General features: G+C 50.9%; 1 protein-coding gene across 5 annotated transcripts in view; it reads left to right on the top strand.

Moving 5' to 3' along the window:
• The window catches only part of GAS7 (growth arrest specific 7), a 248,566-nt gene that overhangs the window by 120,275 nt on the left and 104,758 nt on the right, over positions 1-23,533 (top strand). The window contains exon 1 of one of the 5 annotated variants that reach the window (XM_051824488.2): positions 2,395-2,662. The exons of the other annotated variants lie outside the window; for them this stretch is intronic. The gene's annotated coding sequence lies outside the window, so the exon portion shown is untranslated. Of the gene's footprint in view, positions 1-2,394; positions 2,663-23,533 lie in introns of those variants that run through there. 5 annotated transcript variants of the gene reach the window in all.

The following is a 23,533-nucleotide window of genomic DNA, read 5'->3' as shown; positions in this document are numbered from 1 at the left end:
CTGGGGAAAGTAGGAAGTTGTGTTCTTCCAGGGTTCGGGGCAGGACCATGAGGTTCCCATTTGATTCCAGACCTGCTCCAGGAGCTGGGGGCAGGAAGCAGACTGGAACAGCCGGTTCTGGTCCTGGCCCAGGAGCCACCCAAGATAGAAGTGCATGGCCGGGCCGGCGCCGTGGCTCAATAGGCTAATCCTCCACCTTGCGGCACCGGCACACTGGGTTCTAGTCCCGGTCGGGGCGCCGGATTCTGTCCCGGTTGCCCCTCTTCCAGGCCAGCTCTCTGCTATGGCCAGGGAGTGCAGTGGAGGATGGCCCAGGTGCTTGGGCCCTGCACCCCATGGGAGACCAGGAAAAGCACCTGGATCCTGGCTCCTGCCATCGAATCAGCACGGTGTGCCGGCTGCAGCGGCGGCCATTGGAGGGTGAACCAACGGCAAAGGAAGACCTTTCTCTCTCTGTCTCTCTCACTGTCCACTCTGCCTGTCAAAAAAAAAAAAAAAAAAAAAAAGTGCATGGCCAAGGGCCCCTTGCTGGTCTTCAGCTTAGGTCCATCCAGCTGTGTGCCTGTCACCTGTTGCCATCAGATGGAACATTTAGCTCCTGCCTGCAGGACATGAGCTTGTTGTGCTTAAGGAAAGACATGGGGAGAAGAAATTCCAAGGGAAGAGACAGTGAGCAAGAAGAATAGGGAGGAAGGCCTGGCCCTGGGCCATGGCTGTTTGCTAGCAAAGGGACCTGGGCCAGACCATTCCATGATGGGCTAGCCGAGCTGGCTGTATTTGGTACATCCAGGCCAGTAGTCCTGGAGGGCTTGTGGAAACACAGACTCCTGGCCCCACCCCCCAGCAGGTCTGTGTGGGACCCCAGAGTCTGTCTTTTCCAAGCAATTCCCAGGGAGTACAGATGTTGCTGGTCCGAGGGCCACACTTTGAGAGCATCGATCTGGAACAAGAAGGGGATCTTTGCTGGTAAAAATTGATCCTAATAACGAATGACTCTCTGGACTTGACTGTAAGGGAGAGGATCCCTTGGTTGTTGTGCACAATTCTGGGAGGGGACACCGTTGTCATCACTGATAACTTTTGTTTCCAAGGAGGAGAAGTAGCATTGCATCTTTCCGACTGTCATACGGTAAAATTGACATTTTGGGACATCTGCTTCTATGAATTTCTGTACATACATGAGTCTGTGCAGGATGAAGAAGGTCCATTGGCCCCCAAATTCTCTTGTGGTGTTCCTGTGTGATGCCACCCTCCAGCCACTGCTGTGGTCCCCTTCCCTAGAATTGTTGTCATTTGGAGGCTGTCCCATATATGGGATCCCACAGCAGGCAACCTTCCAGACTGGGCTCTCAGTGTGTAACACCTTCGAGAAGCAGCCAGCTTGTTGCACGCATGCCTCACCAGCTCATTCCTTTTTCCGGGTAAGTGGATTCCCGTGGTATGGAGGTCCTACAGTTTGCTCATCATGCATGCCCTATCACTGACCTTTTGCATGGCTTCTGGTTTGGGCTTATTAGGAATAAAGCTGCCCTGAAGATTCCTGGATGAGACTTTATGCAGACATGTTTTCACGGCTGCTGGGTGCACATCAAGGAGTGGCGTTGCTGGATCGTTAGGATCCATGTGAATGGGAACCTGCCAGGGTGTTCTTCTCCACTGTGCATTTTCTCCGGCAGTGTGAGTGTCCCCGATGCTCTGCATCCTTGTCAACACTTGCTATTGTCAGTCCTTTTTAACTCCAGTCATTCTAGACAACAGTTGATTTCAAAAAGGAGTTCCAGAAAGGCCTAGAGAATTCTCTAAGGCTCCCAGCCTCTTGGTGGCTCCTTGGAGTCCAGAACCCAGACCTTCTGGCCTGGACACAGTGGGCACCCTCAGTGGTGTCTGTGCTGAAGGAGGAACCTACAAGGATGTCCCATGTCACAGATCTAGGAGCCAGCAGCTTCCCGTGGCATTGGGTTTCCAGCAATACCCCAGAGGGATGCAGAAAAGGGAGGTGGCAAAGCTGAAAAGACTGGCACCCTAGAATCTTAGAGGGGGAGGCATGGGCTGCTTCTGCCCTCCCCCACCCCTACATCTTTGAAGGTTGAGGCTCAGCTGCCTGGTGGCCTCTGCACTCTGCTTGTGGCGGGCAGTGGCAGCATCCTTGGTGATAGCACCAGGGCCCCCGTGGCACCTGGGTAAAAGCTTTTGCAAACCATGTCCCTGATCAGGATCATCATATCCCTTCTGTGCCTTGGCCTCTGTCCGATGCATGCAGAAGTGTACTCTGGGAAGGAGCTGGTGAGGGGGTGATGGCCACGGCTGGAACCAGAGTGGGTGACCTCACAGGGCGGAGCAGGCTCCTCAAGCCCACAGCACTTCTCCGAAGGCTGTCCCACCCACCCCCGGGGACAAGGGGCCCAGCTGCCCTGGAAGGCTGTGGACATGCCTTCCCGATTGCAGAATACTTCTCTTTTCATTTTGAATATCATTTGTTTGGTTGCCACGGCAACGTGAAGTCTCTATTTTAATGCTAACCTGCGTGGCTGCAACTTTCTATATATAAACGCTGCTTTGCACAGTGAATTAGCCTATGCCACGGGGAAGTGGTGGATGTGGAGATGGTGGCAGAAAGTGACCAGCGTGTGGGATTTGCGTGAGGACAGACCGCGGGGCTGAGGTGAGAAGGAACCGGGGCATGGCTGCTTATCTTCGGTACAGATGCTCCAAGCTGATTGGAGCAGGTTGGGGGCCAGGCGGCCAGGAACCCCTCCAGGAGGAAAAGCCCTCCGTGAGCAGTCTTGTGGCAGGGCCAGAGTTCGGCTTGGCTTGGGAGGGTCTTGGGATGGAGCGTGTATTTCCCTCATGCTCGCTCCCTTGCGTGTGCCTTCGGTGCTGACCCAGGGCTATGCACAGCAATGGAGCTGAGTCGAACTCACCAAGTTTTACTTTGATTTCCTTAGACGTACCTTGGTTTCCTGTTTGGGATCTTCCTCCCTCCTGGGTTTTGCCCTTTCTTGCTTTTTCAATGTATCCAGCCACTGTAGGAACCAAATGGCTACAAATGTTATGATGAGAGCTCTCAGGAGGACCCTGGAAAAGTCCGTGGGCACAGCTCCCTCAGGCTGGGGATGAGACAGAAGCGGAGAGAGGTCACCTGCTCTGCCAGATGTCACACAGCCTTTCAGGGAGAGACCGTCTCGTTCCCTCCCGTGTGGCATGCTTGTGTCCCCCTCTGTCGTGTGGGCACATGGGTCCATTGAAGGAAGCATGCAGGCACGCTCCTTCCTGGTGTCATAGGTCAGGGGCATGGAACGAACACAGCATTATGTAACAGGATCCAGAAACCAGTTAGCCTTCTTTCAGAAAGAGAAGAGACGGTCCAGCCTTAAAAACTTGGGCTTGTATGCATTCGGCCACTCTCTCCCAGTGTGCCAGCCTCATCAACTTTCCTGAGGCTCCCTCTCTACACCTGAGCAGGGAGGGTGTGGACCAACTCCACCCGGTGTTGTGGCGAGCGGGTGTGAAGCTGGGGAGGGTGATGTTCGGGCTGTGATGGGGGCATGATGAATCTTAGGACAGCGTGGTTTTTGCATACCACAAGGCATCCCGTAAGTGACAGGGTGACACCGGCATCTGCGGATTTGGGGCCAGCCAGAAGAGTTCCCTTAAGATTGGGTTTCTTGATGTGGCGTGAAATGCAATGCAATTTTATTGTTGTCAGAAAATCTCACTCAGGCTCCTTCTCCTATAACAGCAGCCAATCGACTGATACTTGGAGTACTGGATCTGCAATCATGACCTCTCTGCTTTATGTCGCCCTCTCCCAAATTATTTACTTACCTCATTTCATCTTTTTGAAAGGCAGAGAGATGGACAGAGAAAGAGATCTCCCATCTACTAGTTCACTCCCCAAATGCCTGTAATAGCTGGGGCTGGGTCGAGCCAAAGCCAGAAGCCAAAAACTCAATCTGGATCTCTCGTGTGGGTGGCAGGGACCCCAGTACTCGAACCATCACTCGCTGCCTCCCAAGGTGTGCATTAGCAGGACACTGGAATTGGAAGCAGAAAAGGGACTTGAACCCGAGCACTGTGCTATGGTATGTGGGTGTCCCAGTTGCTATCTCTTAACCACTACTGCCCCTTGGCCTCTATTCTTGAAAAGAGGAAATTCACATGATCATAATCTAAGTGCCTGTGGGCATTGTCTGTTCCCAGGAGCTGAGCGATGTGGCAGTAGGAGGATTTATTTCTCTCTGAATGAGTCAAAGGAAGTATAATGAAGGAAGCCTTGGTAGGAATTTTTGATGGAGTTGGAGATCAAGAAGGGGATTCTAAAAGAGGAGATTAGAATCAGGTAAAGCAGCTATTTCAGAAATGTTTATTGTCATTTATTTGAAGGGCGGGGGGGGGGAGGGGGGGGAGCGAGAGAGAGAGAGTGCTTCCATGCACCAGTTTCCCGACCCATCACAGCCAGGGCTGGGCAAGGTACAAACCAGGAGACTGGAACTCAGTCTGGGTCTCCCACATGGGTGGCAGGAACCCAAGAGCCCCTGAGCCATTACCTGCTGCCTCCTAGGGTGCGCACCAGCACGAAGCCGGAATTGGAAATGGAGCCGGGCCCCAAACCCAGGCACTCTTACATGGGATATGTTAACCACCGTGCCAAACGCGCATCCCAGCAGTATTTTTTGAACTGCGAGTCCCAGACCACACATGCATGTAATCTGTGTCAACCAGCATGCAAAACACAATGGAGGCTGGCACCACGGCTCACTAGGCTAATCCTCCGCCTTGCGGCGCCGGCACACCGAGTTCTAGTCCCAGTCGGGGCGGCGGATTCTGTCCCAGTTGCCCCCTTCCAGGCCAGCTCTCTGCTGTGGCCCAGGAAGGCAGTAGAGGATGGCCCAAGTACTTGGGCCCTGCACCCCATGGGAGACCAGGAGAAGCACCTGGCTCCTGCCATGGGATCAGTGCGGTGTGTTGGCCGCAGCATGCCGGCCGCAGCGGCCTTTGGAGGGTGAACCAACGGCAAAGGAAGACCTTTCTCTCTGTCTCTTTCTCTCTTACTGTCCACTCTGCCTGTCAAACACACACACACACACACACACACACACACAATGGCAACCTGTCGAGTGCACTGCAGGTGGCGAGGGCCAGCAGTGTTGCAGGACCTGCTGCTCTGTGTGTATATTGGGCTATGAAGGACAAGGTGCTATTTGACTGTGAGTCAGGCTTTGAAAAAAAAAGCATGGAAAATGCCAATGTGTAGCAGGGGCTGAATGAGCCTGGACACTGTCCTGGAGATTACTGGGATTCCCTTAGCAGGAGGGAAGGTCTTCAGTGGAGTGGAGCTGATGCAGCACAGTATACACCAGGATACGCCAGCTGGGAAGCCAGAGCTCTGGGACCAGGCAGGTGGCAGCCTCTTCTCCCAGGGCCTGCAGCATATCAAAGATCAGCCACCTGTTGGCAGTGTGGTTCTTTTTTTTTTTTTTTTAAGATTTTTTATTTATTTATTTGACAGGTAGAGTTACAGACAGAGAAAGGTCTTCCATCTGATGGTTCACCCCCCAAATGGCTGCCTTGGCCGGAGCTACGCCAATCCGAAGCCAGGAGCCAGGTGCTTCTTCCAGGTCTCCCATGCGGGTGCAGGACCCAAGCACTTGGGTCATCTTCCACTGCCCTCCCTGGCCACAGCAGAGAGCTGGACTCGAAGAGGAACAACCGGGACTAGAACCCAGTGCCCATATGGGATGCCGGTGCTGCAGGTGGAGGATTAACCTAGTGTGCCACGGGCCAGCCCCGAGAGTGTGGTTCTTGCAGAGAATGCTACAGCCCTCTGTGGCCATATGACACACACTCCCCCACCCCTGAGCCCTGCGGGTTTGCATTCCGCACCTCTCCTACAAGGCCACATCCAACCCTCCTTCCCATCATGCTCTGTGGTCACAGAGTGCTGGTTTCTAGCGGCTTGGCCTTGCTACCATGGGCATCTCTACCCATCATCTCACACTCAGACCCTTGTATGTGCATCTCTGCTCCCCGACACTGTTGTGCCTGGCTCACTTTCTCCCTGGTTCCAAACCCCTGCTCTTCCAGCAGCCTGCTCCCTGCCCCCATCGCTGTCTCATTCTCCCTGCCCTGCCCATGTGCAGACCCCTCATTTCTGAGCCTATGTCAGCTCCCTTACACCTGCTCTCCTTCCGGGCCTGTCCATCAGCTGAAGGGGCACTCCTCTATCCAGAGACTGAGCAGGACAGACTTCCCAGGGTCCCTTTTGCCCCCAGAAATCTTTTTAAAAAAAAAAAAGATTTATTTATTTATTTGAAAGGCACAGTGACAGAGAGGGAGGAGAGAGAGATTTTCCATCTGCTGGTTCACTCCCCAAACAGCTACAACAGCCAGGGCTGAGTCCAGACAAAGCCAGGAGCTTGGAACACCATCCAGTTCTCCTACCTGGGTGGCAGGACCCCAAGCACTTAGGCCATCTTCTGCTGTTTTCCTAGGTGCATTAGCAGGGAGATGGATTGGAAGTGGAGCAACTGGGACTTGAACCAGTGCTTTGGCGTGGGATGCTAACTTGCAGGTGGTGACTTAACCCACTGCACCATACCTTTTTTCTTTGTTTGTTTTGACAGGCAGAGGAGAGAGAGAGAGAGAGCAGAGAGAAAGGTCTTCCTTTTCTGTTGGTTCACCCCCAAAATGGCCGCTACAGCCAGCACTGTGCTGATCCGAAGCCAGGAGCCAGGTGCTTCCTCCTGGTCTCCCATGCGGGTGCAGGGCCCAAGCACTTGGGCCATCCTCCACTGCCCTCCCGGGCCACAGCAGAGAGCTGGACTGGAAGAGGAGCAACCGGGACAGAATCCGGCGACCTGACCTGGACTAGAACCCGGTGTGCCGGCGCCGCAGGCAGAGGATTAGCCTAGTGAGCCGTGGCACCGGCCAACCATACCTTTATTTGTGCCTGTCTGCCAAGGAAGGTTAGGCCCAGGCTAGGGGGCATAACTCTTAGGAGGGAGCTGGGTACTTGTTGGCAGCCCTTGGAGAGTACACACAGGTCTCCCCTGGAAGCTGGCATCCTTAAGACTGGGGAACCCGCTTGTCAACTGCCTGCTTCTGTTGATACCCAGTAGTTACACCCAGGGTTCGCCTGCTGGTGGCCAGGGAGCAAAATCAAATACAGAACTGTTGGGAGTCTTTTGTTACTGTTTTGTTTTTGTATTTTGCCTGAGGTTTCATTTAAAACATTTTGAGTTGGTTGCCAACATCTCAAAATCAGCACACTTCACATTAAGAATTCACATTTCCAGTGTCTCTTGCAAAAATGAGATGTTCTGGCAACCCCGAGCCTCCTCTCCCTCGTGGACACAGAAGTGCTGATGATGAGTAGCCGGTTTTCCGGTTTGCCACAGTCCCCACCCATCTCTGCTGCCCACCAGCATGGAGGCCAAGGGTGGAACTATTGTGATTGTTTCATTCAGAACTTGTATCTTATGGCTAGAGAAGCGGAACTGTCGCCTATACTCACCTCTATGTAGGAGCACCATGCTTTTCATAAAAGCATGAGAGTCTCTTTCTTCCTGAATTTAGTAATGTGCTAAAGATTAATTTTCTAGGTCCAGGTATAGACTCAAAACAGTTTCCCCCCCCCTCAAAATCAGCGAGGCCCACACCTGCAGCAGGTGAATCACTTAGGAACTTTCTAGAAATGCAGATGTTCAGCACCATCCAACGTTTCATGATTCAGAAATGGGGAGGGTGGGACCCCTCAGTTTGTGTTCTCAGCACCCCTCTGATACCTACTGATGTCTGAGTGTCACTGCTGTCATGTTCAGAGTGTGGAGCAGGTGCCAGCACCTGTCACTCTCGTTTTCCATCCTTTTGAGAGAGACCTGGGGCAGTGGAGAGAGAGGCAAGGACACCTAGCTAACAGGAAGGCGTTCAGAGTCTCCTCTACGTGGAATTCTGCACATGCCAAGTGGGCTGCAGGAGTCTTTTGGGGTCTCGGCAAATCCTAGTCCCTTTTGGCCAAGCCACCAGCTAACTATTCAGCACTTACCCCTGTGGATTCACCTAGGGCTACAAGGAGCAATGTCTTAGAAGGGTTTTGTGTTGTTGTCCTGCAATCCATACTTATAAAGAAAAAAAATCCAGACTTCACGACAACAAAATCAGGAGGAACTTTCTTTCTTTTTTCTTTCTTTTCTTTTTTTTTTTTTTTTTTTTTTTTTTTGGCAGGCAGAGTTAGACAGTGAGAGAGAAAGACAGAAAGAAAGGTCTTCCTTCCATTGGTTCACCCCCCAAATGGCTGCTACGGCCGGTGCGCTGCGCTGATCCAAAGCCAGGAGCCAAGTGCTTCCTCCTGGTCTCCCATGCAGGTGCAGGGCCCAAGCACTTGGGCCATCCTCTACTGCCCTCCCGGGCCACAGCAGAGAGCAATCTGGTGCCCCAACTGGGACTAGAACCCGGAGTACCGGTGCCGCAGGCAGAGGATTAGCCTAGTGAGCCACAGCGCCGGCCACGGGAGGAACCTTCTTGTCATGCCCTCCTGTGGCAGAAGCAGAAGGGCAAGAAACCGGGAGGGAGCCGATGAAGAGGAGGCCCGACTTGCTTTTGCAACAACTGACCCACACCCATGGTGGCACTCATCCATGCATGATGCCAGGGCTCTCGCGACATCATCGCCTCCTGCAGGTCACAGCTCTCAGCACTGTTGCTTTGAGGACTACGCCTCCAACACAGGAGCTGTAGGGGATGCCTGGTGCCTTCAAGCCTCCCGGAGAGATAATCCCTGGGCAGCCTTCCCGTGGCACTGTGGTCTGTGACCCTAGCAACAAGGCCAAAAACGGACTACTGTCAAGAGGGACCAGGTTGGCTGCTCCAGGGGGACCAGGCGTGCCTTGTGCCATCCCTTTAAAACCACATAGGCGAGAGCTGGTCATGTTCCTACATTTCAGATCCAGTATAGCAGCTCAGAGTGCTGTGTCACAGGTGATCACGTGGCTGCCTGCAGCATCCCTCTGGCTGGTAACACGGTTGATCTGGGTTCTTCAGGGGATGGTCTGTGTGAGCCAAGAGAGTGAGTCCTTCCCCACCCAGTACATTTACTTGGAGGGTCTTGGATCCTGGAGAAACTTGTGTGTGATTCGGCCGCCCCTGTGTCCAAGACCCCTCCTACTTTAAAATGGATAAGCACATGGGCAGTGCTTATGTCTCTGACTTGCATTCTCTCCTTCACCCCCATCTTGGTGGGTGGGGAACCCCAGGAACCTCAGACACCCACTTTCCAGGCAAACTGACAGCTTCTACTGAGAAATGCGTCAGTAGGGGATTGCATCACTGGGCACACAGCAGAATGTCCTACAGAAACTAGGATGGTATAGCTCCATCATGCCATGTGATCGCTTTCTGCAGTCCAGAAGCATGGTCAGCACAGTTGCTGCCAGCATAACATGGCAGACTATTTTACAGGAAACTTTCTAAAGAGAAACTTTGGTTTATTTGAGAGGCAGAGAGAGAGAGAGAGCGAGCGAGTACACAAGCTCCCATCTGCTGCTTCACTCCCCGGTTGTCTACAGTGCCTACTGGCTGGACCAAGGGCCTGAAGCTGGAAGGCAGGAACTCAATCCAGGTCTCCCACATGGGTGGTAGGAACCCAATCACTTGAACCATCACTGCTGCCTCCCAGAGTGTGGAGTCCAGGAAGTCTGGCTCCAGGAAGCTGGAGTCAGAAGCTGGAGCCAGGGATCCAACCCAGGTGCCCTGATATAGGACATGGGCATCTTAGCCAAATGCTCGCTCCTAAACTGTTTTTTAGTAAGTAGAAGGAGCACACTCCAAGATCATGAGAAAAGGCATGGGAAATATGTAAACTAGTTATATAGTCACCTATAATCAAGCAGTATGCACATTAGCTAACTGTATGTGCAATGCTTTGGAGGCTTTTATTGACTGGTAACACGGTTGATCTGTTTCCCCGGTACCACTGCAGACACATGAGGGACAGGCATGTTGCGATGTCATCACAGGAATTTGCTTCATTATAATCTCATGGGACCACTATTGTACTGAAACACTGTCATGCAGTGCGTGCTCTGATTATGTGCGTATTCTGTGTCTAGGGACAGATGAGACTAGGACCCTGTTCTCGTTCTCAGATGAGTAGGGGGTGATGACTGTTCATCATAGGTCTCCCAGACCACAGGACGAGAGGGTGGGCTGGGGTTGGAGCCGTGTCTCCCAGGAGTCTACCAGAAGTGAGGAGCCGGTCCCGCCAGACAGAGTCAGGTGGCTCCCCTTCCAGGCTGGAGACTTGAACCCAGGCTTCCGGAACTCAGCCTGGATGAGAGGACTGCCAGGTAAACGGGGCTGGAGCGCAGTAGTGTGAGAGCAGAGCCGCCTCTGCTTCTTGCTCTTGCCTGGGCAGGCAGGGCTGCCTGCTGGAGCTCCCAGCTCTGCCAGCTCAGACACGAAGCTGCCCGCTCACAGGTGCTCTGCCTGTGCTGCTCAGTTCACCTGTGTTCGGGGAGTCCTTGCACCCCTGGGTGCTGGTCAGAGGTCTTTGTTGAGGAAATGCTTGTCTAGGTACTTCCCTTCCCACCCTCTTAGCCTCCTGCGTCCCACCCCCTGGGATGTTTCCCTCCAGTTAAGGATGCTTTCAGGGGGGTGGCACTCAGTGGTTGTCTTCTGCTCTGTCAAATTGATAATTAAGGGTTTGGCTGGTCCTGGCTTCCACTGTGATTTCCCACCCCCCTGGCGTGTTTGCCTTTGGAAAGAGGATTCCTGGGCACTGCAGGGGAGCCTCAGGTGTAAAGAAGAGAAGATGGTAGCATCCGGGCAGCCTGGGGTGAGGAGGAATTAGGACGACCATAGGAGCCAGAACAGCTGGTTCAAACCACCCCAATTATAAAGTGAAAATAAGAAATACTTCCCTCCCGGGGTTGCTGTGAGGGTAAAACAAGCTGCTGTATATCAGAGGTTACTGGACCACAATTGGCAGTGCCTTAGCAACCAGGAGCAACAAAAAGATCAAATAGTGAATACAGGCAGTGGAATTGACAAATTGGAGACATCCATTATCAAGGAAAAAGGGAAACCCCTGTTTCTGGTTGTTTTTTTTTTTTTTTTCTCCCTTCCTCTTACCCAACCTGTCTCATTTTCAGGAGCTTGAAGAAAGCAAGGAGGAGTGCTCTCTGGGGGTCTCCTGGCCCACGGGGAGGAAGTTGAAACTGTGACATGCACAGCCTGCTTCTGGGTGGTTGTCAGGGTTGTGGCTTGGCTGGTTTGCAGATCTTGGTCAAGGACCACATTTGTTTTTTGATGTCATTTACTTCAGCCCACCAGCTTGCAAGGATGGTTTGGGCAACTCTGGAGTTCTCAACGCTGTGGGTTTTACTGGCCCCATCTGATGGTTCTCTGAATTTGACTCATTCACCTGCCTTTCCTCTGGCTCATTCGATAGGCTCAGTCTGTGTCCCAGTGGTAAGAAGGTGTCATCCCAGAGAGGTTGCACTAGGTTGTTGGGAAAGCCCATGCAACATGACTCATGCAGCCCTGGGGCCTCAGCTGCTGGCATTTCTCAAAGGTTACTTGGTGACTGATCAGGGATAGGAAGGTATGGGGCAAGGTTAGTACATAGCCAGTGTTGGTTCTGTCCTCTTAGGAGTCTTTATGCAGATACTGTGAAGTAGATGGTAGTGTTTCCAGTTCATGCTTGGAAAAGACAAAAAGATGAGGTTCACAGAGGTGAAGTGAGGTGTTCAAGGTTATATGGCTGGGAAACCCTGTTAGGACCCCAGTTTGAACTGGCTGGAGGTCAGAAGCTAGGGATGGGGCAAGCAGATGGGTATCTGTGCCCTGCTGAGGGGTTCGTGGGACACAGATCTTCTATTTTTGTCTTGCCCTCACCTTAGTGCAGCCCATGCCCACCTTGTGTTGGGAATCTCTGTGGCAGAATGGAGGCTGGGGTTTCTAGAAGCTTCTGGAAGATTCCAGGCCTCTTCCTTCAAATGGAGCTTTGCGTCTCAATAAGGGGTCGGGGGGGGGGGGGGAGGAAGGGATGTCAAAAGAGCATTTGCCAAAAGGGAACATCAAGTGCGTTTCTGACTTCAGGCCTCCTGTGTACCCAGATGTTTCCTCCCTGCTTCCGTGAGGCTCACTGGCTGCACGCAGATGGGAAGTGGCTTGTGGTTGAGCAGAGAGCCAGGCTGGATGGAAAAGGTCACCTTTCAGAGAGCACTAGGAGGTCAGCTGGGTCCTAGCTGGAGCTTTGGCTTCTGCTGTACCGGCTGACCACACGCGAGTCCTGAAGCCAGGAGGGTAATGTCCACACCAAGGTGTAGGGCAGCCTTGGGGCAAGGGGCAGGGGACTCTGTGTTGGGACTGTGGAGAGGGTGACTCAGCCCAGGGCTCTGGGTCTCAGTTTTCCTCTCTCTAAAATGGACAGATGGGATCAAATGATTGCTAGGGTCTCTTTTTTCAAAGAATTATTTATTTATTTGAAAGGCAGAGCAACACAGGGAGGGAGAGACAGAGAGAGAAAGAGATCTTCTGTCTGCCAGTTTACTCTCCAAATGGCTGGATCAGGCCAAAGCCAAGAGATAAGCCCTGAACTAGTGCTCACATGAGATGTTGATATGGCAGGCGGTGGCTTAACCCATTCCGCCACAATGCTAGCTCCCTCTTCCAGCTCTTAATTTGTGTGTCATCCTTGCATTGGTTGAGAAAGTTCTATAACATCACATCCTCTTCATTATCTTAAAGATAAAGCTGCCCCCCATTTGAAAGATAGCACAGTGAACCCCAGTCTGATAAATGATGTTCATTTTAAGTGTCAGCAAGTGAGATGGGATATGTCAAGGGGGATTTTGCTAACATGATTTGAATACTTTAAATAAGACTATTTTCATACATTCACTTAATAGAAATAAGTTCATTTTTAGATGCATTAAATTAATATGCTCATTTTGAAAAAGTTGGGAAAGGCAGAAGAATAGATATAATAAAAGAGTGGAGCATGAGTTTCATTTTTTTTTCTTGTGTTTAGTTTTGTTTTTCATTGTATATATTTTTCTATGTAATTAAGACCACACAAGGAGTAGCAAAAAAAAAAAAAAGTTCAAGGAGAATACATATCATGAAAAAAAACTACACATGGATTTAAAAAAAATGTACACCAAAATAAAAATATCTTTTAATTCCATTTTCAACTAACTTTGTAAAGTATCTTCGTCTTGGGAATTTAGAATTGTACATCCTGATTTGGGCAGGAGGGGTTTTCCTTATTTTAAAAGTAATTTAAAAATAAAAATAATAAAATAAAAAACGTTTTTAAATAAAAAAAGAACACTGGGGCCGGCACTGTGGCGTAGTAGGTTAAGTCTCCACCTGTGGCACCAGAATCCCACATGGGTGCCAGTTCGTGTCCCAGCTGTTCTGCTTACCATCCAGCTCTCTGCTATGGTCTGGGAAAGCAGTGGAAGATGACCCAAGTCCTTGGGCCCCTGCACCCACATGGGAGACCTGGAAGAAGTTCCTGGCTCCTGGTTTTGGATCAGCCCAGTTCCAGCCATTGCAGCCATTTGGGGAATGAACCAGCAGATAGAAGACCTCTGTCTCTGTCTCTCCCTCTCTCTGTCTGTAACTCTGCATTTCAAATAAATAAATCTTTTTTAAAAAAATTTTAATGTGGCAAAGTAAATATAATTAAAAGAACCAGAGGAATCCTGCACTATAGAGACAGTCTTTGTAAACATTTTCGTGTCTTTGTTTGAGGTAAGGAGAGCGTTATTTCCCATGGTCGAGATCTCAGGGGCTGGCATTGTACAGAGGATAAAGCCTTGGTCTGCCATATTGGCATCCCATATTGGAGCACGGGTTCGAGTCCCAGCCACTCTGCTTTCAATCCAGCTCTCTGCCATTGCGCTTGGGAAGGCAATAGAAGATGGCCTAAGTGCTGGGGCCCCTGCCACCCATGTGAGAGACCCGGATGGAGTTCCTGTCTTGGCTTCCACTGAGGGCATTTGGGGAATGAACCACTGGAAGGAAAAGCTCTCTCGCTCTCTCTACCCATCCCCCCTCCCCGGTCTCTCTCTCTCTGTGTTGCTCTTTCAAATAAGTAAATGTTTCGAAGAAAAAAAAGTTCACACTGCGTTCGCTAAAGCAAGAACAGTTCTTGGAGAGAGAATGATAGTGGATTTTGAAGACAGCCACCGGGTGGTGGTTTAGTCTCTCCTGATTTAATAAGAATAGTTTAAAAAGAGAGACTTGGCCCATTCGGTATGAGTCTTCAACATGCAGAAAAATCATGACGTATGAGCCCTGGCGAAGAAAGTGGCCACGATGGTGCTCTGCAGAGCACAGTGTGGCTTTGGTGGAGGCAGGGAACAAGGACTTCTTGTTTGTTGATTCTCCCAGCAGTGTCCCCAGAGCTGCAATAGTCCCCCACTGTTGGCCTGTGCCTGGACAGAGAGGGCCATGCCCGAAACTGTACATGTCCCTGCTGCATGGCCCAGGTTTCATGTCACCCACCTCCAGTGACAGTGCAGGAGAGACACTGTCCTGGTTCCCCGGGAGGATGGGAGCAGGTGGATGGAATACCAGGCACCAGTTTCACCCCCCAAGATGGCAGATCCACCCAGACGATGGTACACAGCTGTATTTCTGAGTTGGGGGGCTGTCTACACTGAGCGAGAATTGATTCCCAGAAACACTTATGTCATTAATTTCCTGTTGTCTTCTTCCTAATCTTGGTTTACCCTCCATGCCTGGAGGGTAAGTGGGTGGTACTTTCACTAGTGTGCCCAAGAGAACCTGCCTGTTTTTTTTTTTTTTTTTTTTTTTTTTTTTGACAGGCAGAGTGGACAGTGAGAGAGAGAGAGACAGAGAGAAAGGTCTTCCTTTTGCCGTTGGTTCACCCTCCAATGGCCGCCGCGGCCGGCGCACCGCGCTGATCTGAAGCCAAGAGCCAGGTGCTTCTTCTGGGTCTCCCATGGGGTGCAGGGCCCAAGCACTTGGGCCATCCTCCACTGCACTCTCTGGCCACAGCAGAGGGCTGGCCTGGAAGAGGGGCAACTGGGACAGAATCCGGCGCCCCGACCGGGACTAGAACCCGGTGTGCCGGCGCCGCAAGGCGGAGGATTAGCCTAGTGAGCCGCGGCACCGGCCTGCCTGTTTGTTTTGTGCATGAAATACCAGGGTTCTGTCACAAAGTTTGTGGAATGGAATTACACTTTATTTTGTGCAGAAATTTTTTTGAAATCCGTGCATACGAGTGTGAATACAACTCAGTAGACGTGTGTGTCTCGGATCAGTCTTTTCAGATGGAAACTTGTATTACAGATCAGTGTGTTCCATCCTTCAACAAATGATGAACAATATCTACAAAACTGACGATGGCCCTGAAACTTTCACCTCGTGGGATTTGTCTTCTAGAACATTCCAAGGGGCAATGCCCGACTCTGGTGCAGCCCCTGTGCGTGATCCAGCAGTATCACCTGAGGCCTTTCTTCTAGTGAGAGGTGCTCGCTAGCCTTTAGTAAAGGCGAGAAGTATGAAGGTCAACTTTTTTTTTTTTTTTTTTTTGACAGAGTGGATAGAGAAAGACAGAGAGAAAGGTCTTCTTTTTTTTTTTTTTTTTTTTTTTTTTTTTTTTTTTTTTTGCCGTTGGTTCACCCTCCAATGGCCGCCGCAGCCAGCGCGCTGCAGCCGGCGCACCAGGCTGATCCGAAGCCAGGAGCCAGGTGCTTCTCCTGGTCTCCCATGGGGTGCAGGGCCCAAGCACTTGGGCCATCCTCCACTGCACTCCCTGGCCACAGCAGAGAGCTGGCCTGGAAGAGGGGCAACCAGGACAGAATCCGGCGCCCTGAACAGGACTAGAGCCTGGTGTGCCGGCGCCGCAGGCGGAGGATTAGCCTAGTGAGCCGTGGGGCCGGCCAAGAAGTATGAAGGTAAACTTTTCTCTTTGCCTGTTTGTATGCAGGCTGTTCTATGACTTATTGTCTCTGTACTTGATTATTAACTTGGATCTATTTATCCTGGTCTTTTCTAATGGAACACTTTTTAAATATTGACTTATTATTTCCTTGCTTTTTAGTCTTTGCCATTTTGGGGAACTTTGAACATGTGCCTTCCCAGTCACTCATTTTGTTGTTTATATTTTTAGGTATCCACAACTGCTTATGTGGATTTATGTTAGAGTTTTCATATAATCCTTGCCTCATCCATTTTCATTCTTATGTCATCCTCTGTATTTGGGCTGAGTTTTCTGTTATGATTTTCTGTTCCTCTTTCAAAGAGGGCAAAGCTTCTTGCCTTCAGGCACTTTCCTGAGTTTCTGAATGATTTTATGAAAAGTGTTCTTCCTTTGAACCTTCAAGATGGTGTCTCCTCACCCTGGTTCTGCATGTTTTTCTTTCTGTTCTTCTTGGGAGACAGAAAGAGAAAGAGAGAGACAGAGAACACTCCCATCCCCTGGTTCACTCCCCAGATGCCAGCAACAGCTTGGACTGGGCTGGGCTGAAGCTGGGAGTTGAGAATGCACCCTGGGTCTCCTACAGGGGTGGAGAGGACTCAGTTACTTGAGCCATCATCACCAGTTGCCTGCAGCTGCATCCCAGGAAGGCAGAGACAAGAGTCGGAATCAAGTATCAAAGCCAGGCACTCCACTGTGGGCTATGGTGTCTTTTCCATACATCTTAACCACTAAGTCAAATGCCCAATTCTCTCTACCTACTCTGCAACAAGGCAGGGCCCTTGTGGACTTGGCATATACCAGCAGACAGGACGTATAGGCCATTGCTGACCCTGACGCTCTGTGCACTGGGGGGAGGGCCAGCCTGCCTGCATAGGTGCTTAACCGTGGTGTAGAGACGTATCCATCTCCTGCTCCAGTTCAGCTGTCATTTTGCTGTGCCCCTTTTACAACTGCTCTCTGTTCTGGGGTGTTCTCTCCTTGCCCCACTACCCCATGGGCTTTTTTTATTCCCACCGATTCTGATTGCCCATCATTTTTATTTTTTTTTAACCTCGGGTGAGTTTTTTTCTCTCGGCTTTTCCTCTTATTGCTATTCTCACTATTTGCTCTCTCAGAGCAAATGTCAACAGAGGTGTTTCTGGGGTCACTGTCTCCTGACCATGGAAGGACCCTACCTTTCCCTATACGGTGCTCACTGACCTCCCAGGAGTGACTCAGATGCACCTGCTGGGGACCTCATTCCTGCTTTTGGCAGATAATTTATTTTTTTAGGATTTATTTACTTGTTTGAAAGGTAGAACCACAGAGAGAGGGAGAGAGATGTAGAGAGAGAGAGAGCGAGAGAGCGAGCAAGCATCTATATACTGGTTCACTCCCACATGGCTGCAAGAGCTGGGGCTGGACCAGGGCAAGCCAGGAGCCAGAAACTCCTACGGGTCTCACACAGGTTAGCAAGGGTCCAGCTTCTAGGTCCTTTCTCTGCTGCACTCCAGGAGCATTAGCAGGATTGGCAGGGGAGGAGCTGGGACTCAAACTGGCTCTCCAATCTGGGATGCTGGCAGTGCAAGCAGCAACCTAAACAACTCCAGCCTCCAGGAGAGAATTCAAGTTTGTTTTTTCTGGAATTGGGAAAAGAAATTCTTAAACTATTTCATGTGTGCTGCGTGGAACTTTTACCTGTAACAGGAGACAGTATCTCTCAAAGTGGGCCATGTTCACAGCTAAGGATCAGTAGGATAATTTTAGGCCATGTTGAGATAACAGTTTTTAAGTTATATTTATTTTAGAGTGTAATAATTGAAAAATAAAACAAGTTGATTTCACAGCTATTAATGCTAGGTTGAATTTAAGTTGAATATAAGTCAATTTGGAAAAAAAATGCTGCGTACCTCATAGTCCTGCTGATACGCAGCAGTGGGGTCAATTGGTGACAGTGGAATGTGAATGACTGACATTGGGGAACACTCAGCTGGGGAATTTCCAAAGCAGGGAGCTCCCCGACACAGGGAATCCTTGGGGGTACAGGAGGCTTCGACCCTACTGGCTGTGACCACCGTGTAGAAGCCATCTGTTCATCTCACTGCGGGCCTGGAATCAGCCCTTTGGTCTTTGTTGCTGTTAGAATGACATCTGCCGGCGCCGCGGCTCACTAGGCTAATCCTCCGCCTAGCGGCGCCGGCACACCGGGTTCTAGTCCCAGTCGGGGCGCCGGATTCTGTCCTGGTTGCCCCTCTTCCAGGCCAGCTCTCTGCTGTGGCCCGGGAGTGCAGTGGAGGATGGCCCAAGTGCTTGGGCCCTGCACCCCATGGGAGACCAGGAGAAGCACCTGGCTCCTGGCTTTGGATCAGCGCGGTGCACCGGCCATGGTGGCCGTTGGAGGGTGAACCAACAGCAAAGGAAGACCTTTCTCTCTGTCTCTCTCTCTCACTGTCCACTCTGCCTGTCAAAAAAAAAAAAATGACGTCTTCCGCTCACATCCCTCCCTCTGTGTGCTCCTGCTCTCTGCTCCTGTGACTGTGATCAATAGCTCCACTCATCCATGTGCTTTCCAAGATAAACAGGGGGCACACCCTCCCTGTGTTCAGACAGTGCTCATCTCACTGGGACACTCTTGACTGCATATTTCTTCTCGTAATCACCTTTGATTTCTGGAGTTCATTTTCAGATGGATTCTCCCACGTAGCCCCTGAGTGTTGAGCACTGGGTTAGGCTTGGGGGGGAAAGTGCAAAGACCTGGTTCTTGCCGTTCAGAGTCTAGGGGATGAGCCAAGAGGGTGTTGCCTGCTGTGCTGATGGCAGGCGCAGAGGGAATGCCTGGGCCCTAGGAGTGTGGGGGACAATTCCTCCTCCCACTCTGCTTGGGTGAGAGAGGACTCAACGTTCAGCTCTCTCCTGCCTTTCTTTTCTGAACTTGGAGTCAACCCGTTGGGTTTCCCCATCTCTGTGCGGGAGCCTCAGCTCCACACACCAAGGGCTAGACACTTTGAACTTGGATGTAGCCAACAGGCTCCGCCACGTTCCCCCAAATTGGCATGCACTGTGGCTGGGTCTCCCCCAGTTCCTGGTTCTGGCTTCTCTCATTCCATTTTGGCATCATCTTGACTTGTTGCCCGGGTCTCACCAGTTCCTGAGCCATGTGCTGCTTCTCACGTCGCCCCCCTCCCTCTGGTCAAGCCCTTCCTTGTTGTCCCCACCGGGAGGCGAATTCTGTATCTTCTGAGAAGCGGCCCTTGACCCCTCCAGCCCGAAGCAACCCCTCCCCTCCCGCCTCTGAGTTCTGAAAGCTCCAATTGTCTGCTGATTTATCATCAGGCCCCCTCCACAGTGACTCCTTTTTTTCGCTTGGGTTTGTGATTTATCTTCCAAATTTCACAAGTCAGATCCTCCATGGAACATTCGCCTGCATCTTCCACAGCGCCCAGAAAAGGGTCAGTTAGTGACTGTTAATGCGTTGATTGATCATATGGCCAAGGGGCCACATATGGATTTGGGAGGGTCCCAGAGGCCCTGTGCCCTGGAGACTGCACAGCTGATGAAGAATTTTCCCCTTCATGACGATGAAGCATTTAGAAACAGTGAGTCATCGCCATACCCAGATGTTCTTTCTTATTAATAATCATTGTAAGACAAGACTCGTTTTAAGGAGGACAAAGGCCTACAGCAAATGTGGCCTGTTTTGGTTGATAGTTTTCAACTCAGCTGAAACAAAGAATAATAGCAAGAGGCTTGGTCTCATCTGACCCCATTAAACTCAGAAAAATTCAGCTCAAGAGGAACGATTGTCAATCATGTTGCCTTTAGATCACAGATTTCCTGCTGTATTTTGTTTGTGCACCTGGTGCCCTATGTAGAAATCCACCTACTTACAGAGGCCAGAAGGAGAGATCAGTACTTGGCTGCTTCCCCCAGTCAGCTCTAATGATGGAGGATGATTAAAACTCAGGTACCTGCTGAATTAAAACACTAGGACAAACCCACCCAGCAAACCCCAAAAAATATAAGGGCAAGTCTTTCCTACCTGAGATAGTAACTTTGGGCAACCATATGCATAAAATACCTGGAGGACTACTGTGTTGTTCTTAGCTCCGGTCAGAGTAGATTAGCACCTTGGTGTATAATGGCCCAGAAAGGTCCCTTGACATTAGCTGGGGGCCATCCTGGAATTGGTAGTGACAGTGACTTTTGTGTGTTGCCTGCAGCGGTGTGTTGTCTGCGATTGTGCCTGTTCATCTGTGTGATGCGGTGTCAAAGTGGTGTCAGTGGCAGCTGTTGGTGCCTAATGGCTTTCAGACTGTCTCCTTCTTGTGATTATAAAACCAAGAAGTCATACACCGTGGAAGCTTCCCCGGCCATTTTAACTCCATAAAACTGAAAGGGCCGGAAGTGAAGATCTTGACCATTTAGGGCCAAAGGAAGTGGGTGGGAGCCCATTTCCGAGAGCAGAAAAATGCCTCGGTGCTATCTGTTTCTTTTCCAAGTGTGTCTGACCTTTGGGGTGAATGTGTGGATCCCTCCACCCTGCCTTCCTTCCCCCAACCCAGAAAGAAGGTGTAAAAAAAAAACCTTGGCAGTGAACAGGGGACTCCCCCTGTCTCCCACAGTGCCTACCTCCTCTTACTGGCTGGTTTGGGACCATTTTACAAGTGTAGGTGTAAATGTGGCTTTGCTCTTATTTTTATGATGGGAGAGAAAAAGAAAGGCAGGGAGGGGGGGTAGGGTGGGAATCCCATAACCCATTTCCTGTCTCCAGTCTTTCCCTCACCTTTGACCTTTTTTTACACTGGTATCCTGATAATTTCTGCAAAGCACAGCCCTGAGAGTATTTTCTTTCCTGCTCAGAACCCATCCCTAGCCTCTCCTTGCTTAGCAAAGAGTCTGAAATTTGTCATCACTTGGTGGTCTCATGGCTCCCCGAGCTCCCTCCATCAGCTACTCTCCCCTCTCTTCCCTGGTCTCTGACTCTCCTCCCTGTTTGTTCCTGGACCACATGCTGGGAGCCACATGCCTGGAGTGTCATCCTCTTTCCTTCTCCCTCCTACCCAGCCATCCCGATCTACCCAACAGCCTCTGCTGATGAAGAGGATGATAGAATGGGGATGATTTGGTTGGGGAGATTAAGTGATGTCAGACATGGGAGGCCTGAAACAGCGCTTGGACCAGGCCGAGAGCTCTAAAAAAGAAGAGACCTAGGGCCAGCACCACAGCTCAGTAGGCTAATCTTCCGCCTTGCAGCGCTGGCACACCAGGTTCTAGTCCCAGTCAGGGCACCGGATTCTGTCCTGGTTGCCCCTCTTCCAGGCCAGCTCTCTGCTGTGGCTCGGGAGTGCAGTGGAGGATGGCCCAAGTCCCATGGGAGACCAGGAGAAGCACCTGGCTCCTGCCTTCGGATCAGCGCAGTGCACCGGCCGCGGTGGCCATTGGAGGGTGAACCAACGGCAAAGGAAGACCTTTCTCTCTGTCTCTCTCTCTCACTGTCCACTCTGCCTGTCAAAAAAAAAAAAAAAAGGAGAGAGACCTAGACAGCTTGGAGAAGCAAGAGAAGAGCCCTGCTACCAGGCATGGAAGAGAGGAGACTTAAAAGGTGGGGGCGTAGGTGTGGAAGCCAGGACTTGATGGGTCAGAGGCACACTGTTACCCACCCTAGGAGCCTCCCAGCATGCCATGCTCCTAAAAGAAAAACTTGTGATTGACATGAGGTTGCTACAGCCTCCCCAAGACTGAGCGTGAAACAGACCATGTAAGTGCCTTAGTCTGTTTTTTCATTCCTATAACGAAATCCCTGGGGCAGGCTTGATTATGAAGAAAAGAGGCTTCTTAATCTCAAAACTTTTTGAAGCCCAAGCCCAGGTGTTCCCATTGGTTCAGCTTCTGGGGAGGGCCCAGCAGCCAGGGACATCACAACAGGAGCATGTACAGGAGAAGTCACAGTCTAAGAAGAAACCACAGAGTGATTCAGGGACCGGGTGGTTCTTCTAACCACAGAGTGGTTTAGGGACTGGGTCATTCTTCTAACAACTCACTCTTTTGAGAGAGCCCAGGGCCTCTGTGGAAGCTTCCAGCAGTGAAAGGGTCTCCTACCACACCCTACCTCTTTTTTTTTTTTTTTTTTTTGACATGCAGAGTGGACAGTGAGAGAGAGAGACAGAGTGAAAGGCCTTCCTTTTCTGTTGGTTCACCCTCCAATGGCCGCTACGGCCGGCACATCGCGCTGATCTGAAGCCAGCAGCCAGGTGCTTCTCTTGGTCTCCCATGTGAGTGCAAGGCCCAAGGATTTGGGCCATCCTCCACTGCACTCCCGGGCCACAGCAGAGAGCTGGCCTGGAAGAGGGGCAACTGGGACAGAATCCGGTGCCCTGAACAGAACTAGAACCCAGTGTGCCAGCGCCGCAGGCGGAGGATTAGCCTATTGAGCCGTGGTGCTGGCCCAGGCCCAACCTCTTTAAAATTCCATACCATCTGCTACCATGGCCACCATGGGGACCAAGCTACCAACACAGGGACCCTCAAGGACACGTCACATCCAAACCATAGCAGTGAGTCCTGCATAGAGGCCAGCCTCATCTTCTAGTCGAGCTGGCTCCTTACCCCTCACCAGGGGGCTTAGGTGGCTTCCCCAGGGTATGTGTTACCCCTCCCTAGACATTCTGTCCTTGTCTATCTCGTGACATAGTTGAAGTGTCACAGGGTCCCTTGACCTATGCGATCTCTGTGAGTCTCAGATTTTGTTTTCTGTTGGGGCTAAATGTCCATGGCACACAGTGTGCCGTTGTCACTGTGTTCCAGTGTGTGGGTCAGTGGCATTAAGGACATTGGCATTGGTGTGCAGCCGTCACCTCCGTCCACCTCCAGAAATTCTTCATCTGTGCTGCTCCCCACTCACCTTCCCCAAGGCCCTGGTCATCGTCATTCTGCTTTCTGTGTCTGACTTAAAAAAAAATTATTTATTTATTTGAAAGGCAGAGTTACAGAGAGGGAGAGAGAGAAGGAGAGAGAGAGAGAGGTCTTCCATCTGCTGGTTCACTCCCCAGATGACCACAACAGCCAGAGCTGCACTGACTCGAAGCCAGGAGCCAGGAGCTTCTTCCAGGTCTCCCACGTGGGTGCAGGGGCCCAAGGACTTAGGTCATCTTCTGCTTTCCCAGGTCACAGCAGAGAGTTGGATCAGAAGTGGAGCAGCCGGGACTTGAAGCAGCATCGCCGGCACTGCAGGTGGCGGCTTTACCCGCAACACCACAGTGCCAGCCCCTCTGACTTTTTCCATTGTAGGTCTCTCGTCTAAGTAGAACCACATAGCATTTGCTGTCCTGTAACTGGCTTATTTCACTTAGCATGATGTCCTTGAGGTTTCACGTTTTAGCATGTGTTAGAATGTCCTTCCTTTTTAAGGCAGAGTAAAATTCCATCATGTTTATTACCCCACATTTTGGTTGACCCGTTCTTCTGTTGATGGACACTTGTGGTGTTCCTACTTCTTGGCTGTTGTACATAATGCTAGTATGAATGGGATATAAATAACTCTTCAAGACCCTGTTTTCAATTATTTTCTATATATTCCCCCAAGTTGAATTGCTAGAT

This window comes from Oryctolagus cuniculus, chromosome 17 (assembly GCF_964237555.1).
Source record: "Oryctolagus cuniculus chromosome 17, mOryCun1.1, whole genome shotgun sequence".
Lineage (NCBI taxonomy): Eukaryota > Metazoa > Chordata > Mammalia > Lagomorpha > Leporidae > Oryctolagus > Oryctolagus cuniculus.
The sequence above is the reverse complement of the archived record's forward strand: the minus strand, read 5'-3'. Positions and strand labels throughout refer to the sequence as shown.